Source organism: Mustela putorius, unplaced genomic scaffold (assembly GCF_011764305.1).
Source record: "Mustela putorius furo isolate JIRA1106 unplaced genomic scaffold, ASM1176430v1.1 tig00003834_pilon_pilon_pilon, whole genome shotgun sequence".
Taxonomy (NCBI): Eukaryota; Metazoa; Chordata; class Mammalia; order Carnivora; family Mustelidae; genus Mustela; species Mustela putorius.
Window position 1 is genome coordinate 131,767,748 of NW_025421987.1, and position 12,350 is coordinate 131,780,097.

The following is a 12,350-nucleotide window of genomic DNA, read 5'->3' on the forward strand; positions in this document are numbered from 1 at the left end:
ACTGGGCTAGACATCTCATGGGGGACAACTGGCTTTTAGAAGGCAGCTGAACTGGGCACCTGGGTGGCTCAGTTGGTTAAGCAACCGCCTTTGGCTCAGGTCATGGTCCCGGAGTCCCGGAATCGATTCCCACATCAGGCTCCCAGCTCCATGGGGAGTCTGCTTCTCCCTCTGACCTTCTCGCCTCTCATGTTCTCTCTCACTGTCTCTCAAATAAATAAATAAAAATATTAAAAAAAAAAAAAAAAGAAGGCAGCTGAACTTTGGAAGCCCAACATTCCCAAACCCTTTCACTGTCCACCCTTGACATCATGACTTTCATTAGGAGCACCTCCCACTCCACTCCTATATCCTCTACAATTTGTCTCAGTGTCTCCTTCATTTTCAACATACTAAATACTAAAATCTCTCTGTCCCCTAAGGACCAGACTTTAATCTTCTCAAGAGTGGCTGTTCTTTCTCAAACATGCCCTGGTTCTAAAGGATTTGGTGGAGAAAATGATCTCCTTGCAGCTCATTTCCCCGTCTCAGTCATGTCTCTGTCCTCCTCCCTCAAATGCCCATCTCCTCTGAAATGCAGGCCCTCAGACTCTGCCACCGCTACATCACAGTCATATCTACCGACAATCTGCCAATCCCTTCATTCACTGAAGATTCTTCACCTGGCTTACAGTCTTGCTCCTTCATTACATTACTCTCCATCATGCTTTTCAGCCATGATCACTGATGTTCACTTCAGTACCTTGGACCCAGTTCCTTAACTTCATTGTCAGCAGTCCTTTCTGCATCTCACTGGGTAGATGTCTACTTTGCCATCTCTTTTATGTCCATTTCAAGCATCCTACCCTCCAGAAACCACTTTCTATTTTCCTACCACTTGTCTTAATAGCTCTTAGCTCTTCTCCTGTAATGCCCTGACCCCTTTGCGGTCTCCAACTTATTGGTTCACCACTCTTTTTTTTTTTTTTTTGAAAGAGAGCTTTTTATTACTTTTATGTACAGAAAACTCAACAGCATCCACTTAGCCCAGTTTGGTGGCCAGTTCTTTAGCCTTTGCATTTTCCAGTGTGGCAATGTGAACCACCAACTTTGGACCCAAGGTGTTGCCTCCCCAGACACAGAAGATCTCACCATATCTGTCACTGGAATTGGTCCTGATTGCTTTCACCAGCTTAGTCAAAGCTCCTTTGTCTTCCAAGTTAACTGTGTGAAGGCAACAGTGGCGCAGATCTTCCTGTGGATCGGATACCCTAGCCTGGTTTCCTCCTTGACAGTGTGGTAGGGAACCTCTATCTCATGACACAGAACAGATAGGACAACAGCCCCACCTCAATGGGATCCACATCATGTGTAATCTTTACCAGCTGAGCCTTCTTGTTTTCCACTAAGGTGGTGACAGTATTAACCCAAGCTCAAAAGACAGGGGACCTCTTAGTTGGGACATCCCCTTTGCTGGGACATCCCCTTTGCTGGCAGCTTTCTTTTCAACCCAGACCAACAATTTCTGCTTTTTCTCCTGCTTTTCTCCGGTCTGTATTTGGGCCAGCTCAAGCAGTTGAATAGCTGTTTGGTGGTCCAAGGCCTGGGGGAACTGGTTAATCACGGGAGACACTTTTGGACATTTTATAGAGACTAGCTCTTTGCCATTACAACCAGATATCATGGGGACATTTGACAAAGTGGTTGAAGTCCCTTTTGGCTGGATGTCCTGTCCAATGATAAGATTCTTGGTCTTTTTCTCAAACAGGGTATTGACCACATTCTTGGCCTCCAGCTTCTTACAGCATCAGGGACTGGGGCCAGCTTCTTCCCCTTTGCCTTTGCTTTTGGGATCTTGGATGGCTGGAAGAGAGAGTGGTTCACCACTCTTGCTGCCTATAACCCATCTTGTTTCTTTGCCTCCCTTCACCTAGTTACGATGCTGTGGTCCCATCACTATACCAGTTCACTTCAGTCATCATCAATTCCCTTTCTGCTCTGTTTCTAGATCCTCTTACCTTGGAGAACCCCAACCCTAGTCAATTTAACTCTACTTACTTGTCACCCAAGTCTGAGCAGCTTAATATGGTGGAAGAAAAAAAAATAGATGTGTGTAGACTGATCTCACATCTGGTTTCTAATCATGAATCTTATATGGGCCCTTGCCCTTATCTAGCAGTCTTACTAGATTTCTCCCATTAGCTTACTCCTTCATTCTCTGAAATACCATTTCCTACTTCCTTTTACATCAGAATTCCAACGTTTCTCCCATTTCAGTTTTGACCGTTTCTTGATTCATGGAGAAATTAGAAGAGCCTCCTCACTTCCCATTTTTCCAACCTGCTTGTACTGCATCATGTCCTATTAAAATGCATGGCCCTCCTCTGCTCTTACTAAGGTCAACAACTGCTCAATCTCTCTTCTCTGCTAGGTCACTCCCATATATATAAAAAACTTCTCCTTGACGCCATGTTCCACTTCCACTACAGCCAGTTTCTCTGCTTTCCTTTAGAGCAAATTTCTTCAGAAGAGCTGTCTGGGCTTGTGGTCCTCGCCTGCCATTCTCTCTTTATCCAGTTCAGTCTGGTTTTATCTCAGTAATTCCCTGAATTCTGTTCTTGTGTAAATCTACAACAACCACCATTTTCCCTAATACAAAACCAGTTTCCAAATAATTAACAACATGGTTAGCAAAATTGGAAAGCTCAAGGAAATCTTAGCTTATAGGAAGAGTGAAAGAAAACTTATGGTAAATATTCCATCATACATACTAAAATAATGCCACATCTGCCAAACAAATTGGCAAATATTCTTTTTTTTTTTTGACAGACAGAGATCGCAAGTAGGTGGAGAGAGAGAGGAGGAAGCAGGCTCCCTGCTGAGCAGAGAGCCTGATGTGGGGCTTGATCCCAGGACTTGGGATCATGACCTGAGCCGAAGGCAGAGGATTTAACCCACTGAGCCACCCAGGCGCCCCGCAAATATTCTTAAAATATGAAAATTCTCATTGATAAGGGAGATAGAAGCAAACAGTCACTCATACACTTGTGAGAGGCCTGGGTCACCCTATTTATAGGGAAATTTGAGAATATGTATTAAAGGCCAGAAACATGTACTATTTGACCTAAGAATTCTACTTCAGGGTAGTTTTTCTTTTGGAATGAATTAGAACTAATCATTAAGATTGATGTAAGGAAGGCATCTAGGTGGTTCAGTTGGTAAAACATCTGCCTTCGGCTCAGGTCGTGATCCCAGGGTCCTGCTCAGTGGGGAGCCTGCTTCTCCCTCTCCTTCTGCCCATTCCCCTGCTTGTGCTCTTTCTCTGTCAAATAAATAAATAAAATCTTAAAAAAAAAAAAAGATTAAAGGAGAGACACGTGGCTGGCTCAGTTCGTTGAGCACCTGGTTTCAGCTGAAGTCATAATCTCAGGGTGGTGTGATCAAGCCCCATGCTCAGCGTGGAGTCTGCTTGAGTATTTTCTTCCTCTGCACCTCCTACCACCCTGCTGGCTCGTGCTCTCTCTCTCTCAAATAAAATAAATAAATAAAATCTTTAAAAAAGAAGATTAATGTAAAGGAAAGTCATGGCAACAGTATCAAAACAGTGAAAAGTTGTTAATAATCTAAAGGCCAGGCCAAATAAAAAAAATGAATCAGCTGATTATGAACACTCACAACATAGTATATTATACAGTCTTTAAGCTACTGATCTGGAAGATCAGTAAATGAGAACGTCCTCCCAGGTATGACAAAATAATGAGTATATTCTGATACTATATATATATGTATATATATATATATATATATATACACACACACACACGCACACACACACATATATATAGTATAAGTATATATCATACTATATATATCTGTATATATATAGTATGATTCTAATTTTGTATGGTGTTCATGTATATTCAAAACTTGGGCTCATTATTTATTGTTCAAATGTTATACACATTTATCTATCATATGTAGAAACTAAATGATGATAATCTCCTTGTAAATTATAGCTCTTTTTCTTTCTTTAAAACTTCTTTTTAGATGCTCTTAGATACCTGAAATGTCAGTGATAATATGAAATGTCACTGGGGAAATCCCACTGAACTCCATGTGTCTACTTTTATCTATTGGGATATCTCAGTCCTTCTTTTCATTGCCAACTTATTAGAAATAGGAGGCCATGCTCACTGTACTCACTTTGTCCACCTCCATTCAGTCCCCATGCCATGGCTATTTCCACACTCTTGTCCTAATATTGCTATTAAGGAGAGACTCCCATCAGTTAGGAGCCTTGGTCTCCTAATTTTCAAGGCAAATTGCCACCTCTAGGTTCTTCCTTGAACCCATGGCATTTTATACTGTTTTCCATTATTTGATTCTCCAAAATCTGTATTCTTTTGCTTTCCAGGTTATAGACCGCTCCTGGCTTTCTTTCAATACAGTGTTTGCTCCTTCGGTCCATCCCATGTAAGTGGGTCCATCCATGTTGCACACATTACCTGAATTTTTAATTCCACTGGAAGATTTACCACAAAACCTGTAAAGTTCATCCTTTATGGCCTCTCACTTGCAATTTGCATGGGCTCCTTTGAAGGCCCTGGGGAGGACCTTACTATTGAAGGATATATATATATTTTTAAGTAAGAATATGACTTTCAGAAATTAAAGAAGACACAGATAAATGGAAGACCATTTCATGCTCATGAATCAGAAAAATAAACATTGTTAAAATGTCTATACTGGGGGCGCCTGGGTGGCTCAGTGGGTTAAGCCGCTGCCTTCGGCTCAGGTCATGATCTCAGGGTCCTGGGATCGAGTCCCACATTGGGCTCTCTGCTCGGCAGGGAGCCTGCTTCCCTCTGTCTCTCTCTCTCTGCCTGCCTCTCCATCTACTTGTGATTTCTCTCTGTCAAATAAATAAATAAAATCTTTTAAAAAAAAATGTCTATACTGCCTAGAGCAATCTATACTTTCAATGCCATTCCTATCAAAATTCCACCGGCATTTTTCAAAGAACTGAAACAAACAATCCTAAAATTTATATGGAATCAGAAGAGTCCCCAAATTGCTAGGGAAATGTTGAAAAAGAAAAACAAAACTGGGGGCATCACGTTGCCTGATTTCAAGCTTTATTACAAAGCTGTGATCACCAAGACAGCATGGTACTGGCATAAAAACAGTGGAACAGAGTAGAGAGCCCAGTTGACCCTCAACTCTCTGGTCAAATAATCTTTGACAAAACAGGAAAAAATATACAGTGGGGAAAAGAAAAATATACAGTGGGGAAGATTCTCTTCAATAAATGGTGCTGGGGACGCCTGGGTGGCTCAGTTGGTTAGGCAGCTGCCTTCGGCTCAGGTCGTGGTCCCAGCGTCCTGGGATCGAGTCCCACATCGGGCTCCTTGCTTGGCAGGGAGTCTGCTTCTCCCTCTGCCTCTGCCTGCCATTCTGTCTGCCTGTGCTCGCTCTCTCTCCCTCTCTCTCTGACAAATAAATAAATTTAAAAAAAAATAAAAAATAAAATAAAATAAATAAATGGTGCTGGGAAAATTGGACAGCTATATGTAGAAGAATGAAACTCGACCACTCTCTTACACCATACACAAAGATAAACAGGAAATGGATAAAAGACCTCAATGTGAGGCAGGAATCCATTAGAATCCTAGAGGAGAACATAGGCAGTAACCTCTTCGATATTGGCCACAGCAACTTCTTTCAAGATATGTCTGCAAAGGCAAAGGAAACAAAAGCGAAAATGATTTTTTTTCAAAGATTTTATTTATTTGACAGAGAGAGATCACAAGTAGGCAGAGAGGCAAGCAGAGAGAGAGAGAGAGAAGAGGAAGCAGGCTCCCTGCCAAGCAGAGAGCCCAATGTGGGACTCGATCCCAGGACCCTGAGATCATGACCTGAGCTGAAGGCAGAGGCTTAACCCACTGAGCCACCCAGGTACCCCCGAAAATGAATTTTTGGGACTTCATCAAGATCAAAGGCTTCTGCACAGCAAAGGAAACAGTCAACAAAACAAAGAGGCAACCCACAGAATGGGAGAAGATATTTGCAAATGACAGTATAGACAAAAGGCTGATATCCAGGATCTATAAAGAACTCCTCAAACTCAACACACACAAAACAGATAATCATGTCAAAAAATGGGCAGAAGAGGGACGCCTGGGTGGCTCAGTTGGTTAAGCAGCTGCCTTCGGCTCAGGTCATGATCCCAGCGTCCTGGGATCGAGTCCCACATCGGGCTCCTTGCTCCGCAGGGAGCCTGCTTCTCCCTCTGACTCTGCCTTCCACTCTGTCTGCCTGTGCTCGCTCTCGCTCTGACAAATTAATAAATAAAATCTTTAAAAAAAAAATGGGCAGAAGACATGAACAGACATTTCTCCAAAGAAGACATACAAATGGCTAACAGACACATGAAAAAATGTTCATCATCACTAGCCATCAGGGAGATTCAAATCAAAACCATATTGAGATACCACCTTACACCAGTTAGAATGGCCAAAATTAACAAGACAGAAAACAATGTGTGTTGGAGAGGATGTGGAGAAAGGGGAGCCCTCTTACACTGTTGGTGGGAATGCAAGTTGGTAAAACCACTTTGGAAAACAGTGTGGCGATTCCTTAAGAAATTAAAAAGAGAGGGGCACCTAGGAGGCTCAGTGGGTTAAGCCTCTGCCTTCAACTCAAGTCATGATCTCCTGGTCCTGGGATCAAGCCCTGCCCATCAGGCTCGGCAGAGAGCCTGCTTCCCACTCTCTCTCTGCCTACTTGTGATCTCTCTCTCTCTCTGTGTCAAATAAATAAAATATTTTTTTTTAAATTTAAAGAGAGTGTCCCTATGACCCTGCAATTGCACTACTGGGTATTTACCCCAAAGAAACATATATAGTGAAAAGAAGGGCCATCTGTACCCCAATGTTCAAAGCAGCAATGGCCACAGTCGCCAAACTGTGGAAAAAAACCAAATGCCCTTCAATGGACGACTGAATAAGGAAGATGTGGTCCATATACACTATGGAGTATTATGCCTCCATCAGAAAGGATGAATACCCAACTTTTGTAGCAACATGGACGGGCTGGAAGACATTATGCTGAGTGAAATAAGTCAAGAGAGAGAGTTATCATATGGTTTCACTTATTTGTGGAGCATAAGGAATAACACGGAGGACATGTGGAGATGGAGAGGAGAAGGGAGTTGGGGGAAATTGGAGGGGAAGACAAATCATGATAGACTATGGACTCTGAAAAACAATCTGAGGGTTTTGAAGGGGTGGGGGATGGGAGGTTGGGGCAGCCTGGTGGTGGATATTATGGAGGACACATACTGCATGGAACACTGGATGTGGTACATAAACAATGAATTCTGGTACACTGAAAAGAAATTTTAAAAATAAATTTTAAAAAAAGAATATGACTTTCATACAAATATAAAATAAACATATTAAAGATTTTATTTTAAGCATAGTGAGGGAACCAGGAAAATGTTATATCAATTTCAAAGGAAAAAAACAAAGAACAGATGCATTTATAGATCAGGAATATTGAAGTGCATGTACAATTGGAGACAAAGATCCCTCCACTGGGCAGAATTCATTTGCATTTCAACATATAAGAATTATCTTATGGGACTCCTGGGTGACTCAGTCAGTTGGGCATCGGCCTTTGGCTCAGGTCAGGATCTCAGGGTCCTGGCATTGAGCCCTGCATAGGGCTCCCTGCTCAGTGGGGATCCTGCTTCTCTTTGTCCCTCTACTCTTCCCTCTTGCTCATTCTCTCTCTCTCTCTATGTTGACTCCAAGCCTATAGGAGTCTGATTATTGTCAAATTGCAAGTGACCAGTGAGTGGGCCTTTGTGAACAGTGCTGCAGCCACTAGGGGTCAAGGATGAAATGGGTCCCCAGTCTGTAAAACCAGCACTATCCTTAAGATATGCCTCCTGAATGTGCGTAAATTACAGACCTACTACTGGTCAAGTGGTTGTCCCATTGCCAACACCTAAAGTGGGACAAGGCCTGTTCCTAAAATAGGAAGGGTGACTCCCATCCACCACAGGTTTAAACGCTCAGTAAAGCCCTTCCCACTCGTTATTTTCCTTATTTCTCACCGTGATCCTGCACAGCAGCTGCTGTAGTTTCCACTTCGCACGTGAAGGCCCTGAGCTTGAGAGAGGGGAAATAACCCTCCATGTCATGGGGATGCCAGGACTTTGGGACCAGGTGATGAACAGGGCCTCTCCATCCCCTTCTTGCTGGTGTGGTCCACTGTGCTGCACATCCAACAGCAACACTTATGTCCCAGCATGTGGCCACTTTCGGGCATTCCCCTTGCTCTGCATTGTCTGAGCCCCATGGCGGTCCTGGGAGGTTAGGCAGGGCAGGGCTCAGGGCCTTGGTTTGCTCAGAAGGGGCAAACCCAGGGGCGAGCGAGACCCAGGAGAGGAGATGGTTTTCAGGGGTGTCAGGGAGGTGCAGCGACCTGGGATGATGTAGATGAGAAATGGGAGCCCAGAGAAGAGACAGCTTCATTGGTGAGAAAGTGGCAGGGTCTTAATTAGGGCCTGCAAGAGCTGGGATTCCTGGGCCTCACCCCACGGAGTCTTTCTGAAGCCTGGATGACAAGATCTGGGAGAGAAGAGGAGAAAAGCTCTCCCTGGATTCACCAACACCAAAAGAGAGAAAGTCTTGACCACAGGTTGGGATCAGACCTCCTTGGATTTGGGGCTCCCTTCTGATCTCAGGCAAGTTGCTGAGACTCTGAATGAGAGACAAAACCTCCCAATTCCTCCCCACCTCCAGTTCCACCAACAAGACTTCCAGATCCTCACTGGCACGTTTTCCCCGCTGGATTTCTTAGCTCGAGCTATTGCCACCTACCCCTGTCTCACTCTGGGCCTGTCTCTTGATTCTCACCTTCACCCCAGCTTCCTGCACCTGCTGGGGAACCAGGCTTCCACACTTTGGCCATCCTTGCTCCCTTATCATCCAGCCACCAGGAGTTCCCTGTGGGCAGGATGAATGGGCTCTGAGGAGCAGGGCCCGGGTGGGGGGGCTTGAAGCTCAGCCCAGCAGCTTGGCTTTAGTGGGTAGGTGATGAGGGAGCATGTCGCCTTATCCATGTTGTTCATTGCAGTATCCCTAGCACCTTGACCAGTGCCTGGCTCATAGATGCATTCGAGAAAGATCTGCTTGGAGCAGACAATGCATAGAGTGAAGTGACAGCAGAAGTAAGCCAAACCTTAATTAGTTGAAATTTATCCTGCTTACAAAATTCTAAATACCCTATATTGATTTGTTTGTCCATTTTTTTTTAAAGATTTTATTTATTTATTTGACAGACAGAGATCACAAGTAGGCAGAGAGGCAGACAGAGAGAGAGAGAGAGAGAGAGAGAGAGAGGGAAGCAGGCTTCCTGCGGAGCAGAGAGCCCGATGCGGGGCTCGATCCCAGGACCCTGAGATCATGACCCGAGCCGAAGGCAGCAGCCCAAACCACTGAGCCACCCAGGCGCCCCTGTTTGTCCATTTTTTGACTATATATTGTTTCATGTTGGACGCTTTAAAGGCACTGGGAAGAGGGCTGTGAATGAGCCTTAAAGGGGAAGAGATTAAAAAAAGACAACTAGGGGCGCCTGGGTGGCTCAGTGGGTTAAGCCTCTGCCTTTGGCTCAGGTCATGATCTCAGGGTCCTGGGATCGAGTCCTGCATCGGGCTTTCTGCTCAGCAGGGAGCCTGCTTCCTCCTCTCTCTCTCTGCCTGCCTCTCTGCCTACTTGTGATCTCTCTCTGTCAAACAAATAAATAAAGTCTTAAAAAAAAAAAAAAAGACAACGAAATAAACAAGATAACTTAAGCTAGTGATGAATCCTAATAAAAAATGAGAAAGAAAACAAAAAGCCAACAAATATTTGTATATTTGACTACTGAATGCCCTAATGAATAAATAAAATGGCATTGGCAAAGCCTCTAGTCTGTGAGGGGAACAACCGAACCATCCCTGGCAGGCACGAGGACACTGCTATGAGACCAGCTGGTGGGAAAAAGAGAAGGTGGGTTCAACTCCACTGCATGCTAAATTTGGTGGTGGCAGCAGGGATTTCTGGAGCATTGATAAACAGGCAAATGAACTTTTAGGTTCATGGTCATATATACAGACACATGTAGATCTGGCACGATCTAGAATGAAAGTACTTAAAGCAGGGGTGCCTGGGTGGCTCAGTTGGTTGGGCAACTGCCTTCAGCTCAGGTCATGATCCTGGAGTCCTGGGATCAAGTCCCGCATCGGGATCCCTGTTTAGCAGGGAGTCTGCTTCTCCCTCTGACCCTCTCCCCTCTCGTGCTTTCTCTCTCACACTCTCTCTCAAGTAAATAAATAAAATCTTTTTTAAAAAATACTTAAATCAGAAGAGAAAAGAACCCAAATGAGTAGGGAGTGGCTCCTCAAAACCAAAGGGTGCTTACATGGCCTGTGTCCCAACCCAGCAAACCGCGCCACCTACAAAAGGCACACACTGGGCCATTCCTCTGTCTCCGGCACTCTTTCCTTCTCTGGGGCTGGCTTCTGCCTGCCTCTGAGTCTGCCTTGTTTTAGGAAAAATGTTCTGGAGGGAGATCTTTTCAGGAGAGTTGACGCTGTTGTTTTGTGGCGGGTGTAGCGGTAACATAGAGTGCTGGAATCCTGACACAGCCTGCTTCTCAGGGATTCTGCTGGAATTGGCTGAGAAGCTTGACATGCTTGCACCTGCCCAGCCCTCCCTGCGCGGGGGTCGTGAGACAGTGTGTTCTGGGTGGATTCCTCACTGTTTCTCTCCTCATTCCCATGACAAACCTGAACATGGTGGGCAAATTCCTAAACTGAGTTCTCAAACCTGATAAGAAGATCTCAGGCCAAGCTAGAGGCCTCTTCCTCCCCAATTCTTACTAAGCACTCATCCCCAGGCCTGCCCCTCACAGATAACCAGTGGCTCATCTGGGAGAAGGTGGTCAATGCTGCTGTTGACATCCCAGGCAGCATGGTCTCATTCTGCTCAGAACACAGTGCAAGACATCAAAAATTTCAGATTCAGTGACAACACAACCCAGAGAAAATACGCTGTCTTTAGCCTTCTCTAGCAAAGGAGAGCCCATATTACTATAAATTAAACTCTGGATGTTATATATGATAGCCATTTTTAAAACGTGTTGGGAATGCTCGATTGTAAAAGTTGCCAAGATATGCAACCACTCTGGAAAACAGCATGGAGGTTCCTCAAAATGTTGAAAATAGAACTGCCCTATGACCCAGCAATTGCACTACTGTGCATTTATCCTAAAGATACAAACGTGGTGATCCAAAGGGGCATGTGCACCCGAATGTTTATAGCAGCAATGTCCACAATAGCCAAACTATGGAAAGAACCTAGATGTCCATCAACAGATGAGTGGATAAAGAAGATGTGGTATATATACACAATGGAATACTATGCAGCCATCAAAAGAAATGAAATCTTGCCATTTGCGACAACATGGATGGAACTAGAGCATATCATGCTTAGTGAAATAAGTCAAGCAGAGAAAGACAACTATCATATGATCTCCCTGATATGAGGAAGTGGTGATGCAACATGGGGGCTTAAGTGGGTAGGAGAAGAATCAATGAAACAAGATGGGATTGGGAGGGAGACAAACCATAAGTGACTCTTAATCTCACAAAACAAACTGAGGGTTGCTGGGGGGAGCGGGGTTGGGAGAAGGGGGGTGGGGTTATGGACATTGGGGAGGGTATGTGCTTTGGTGAGTGTTGTGAAGTGTGTAAACCTGGCGATTCACTGACCTGTACCCCTGGGGATAAAAATATATGTTTATAAAAAATAAAAAAGTAAAAAAAAAAGTTAAAAAAAAAGGTGCCAAGATAAGCCTCAATCACTAAAATCAAAGTTGACAGCTTTTGAGTGAAACACCAGGAAATTACCCCACCCAAGAAAACAAAGTTGTTGTCAGGCCACCTGTCCTAGCAGGCCGCAAAAGGGCTTGGTTGAGCAGAAAGTACATTCACATCACACAACCCGCCAAGCATAAATGTGTGAATACCCAGCTCAAACCATGTGTCTGTATGACTTTGGGCTAAAAAGGTCACGATGCTCACATGTCTCAATAATGCTGGCAGTATTTGTTCCCAAATGCAGTGCCAAACTCCATACATCTTCCTCTTAAAGGGCTACCTTCTCAATCTCCTCACTTCTTCCAGAAGTACCTTCATTCTAGCACTAGGCTAGGCACAGAGAGTCAAGAGTAAGTGTAAGTCATAACCCTGCCTTAAAACAATAAGTCATAGTCTTGTGAGGGGAAAGAGATCACCTTTGGAAATGGTGAGTTAATTGGGA

General features: G+C 44.3%; 1 pseudogene; it reads right to left on the reverse strand.

Annotated features, from left to right (window-relative positions):
- Positions 1-1,021: 1,021 nt before the first annotated feature.
- LOC106003890 lies at positions 1,022-2,337 on the reverse strand (annotated as a pseudogene).
- Positions 2,338-12,350: the final 10,013 nt, after the last annotated feature.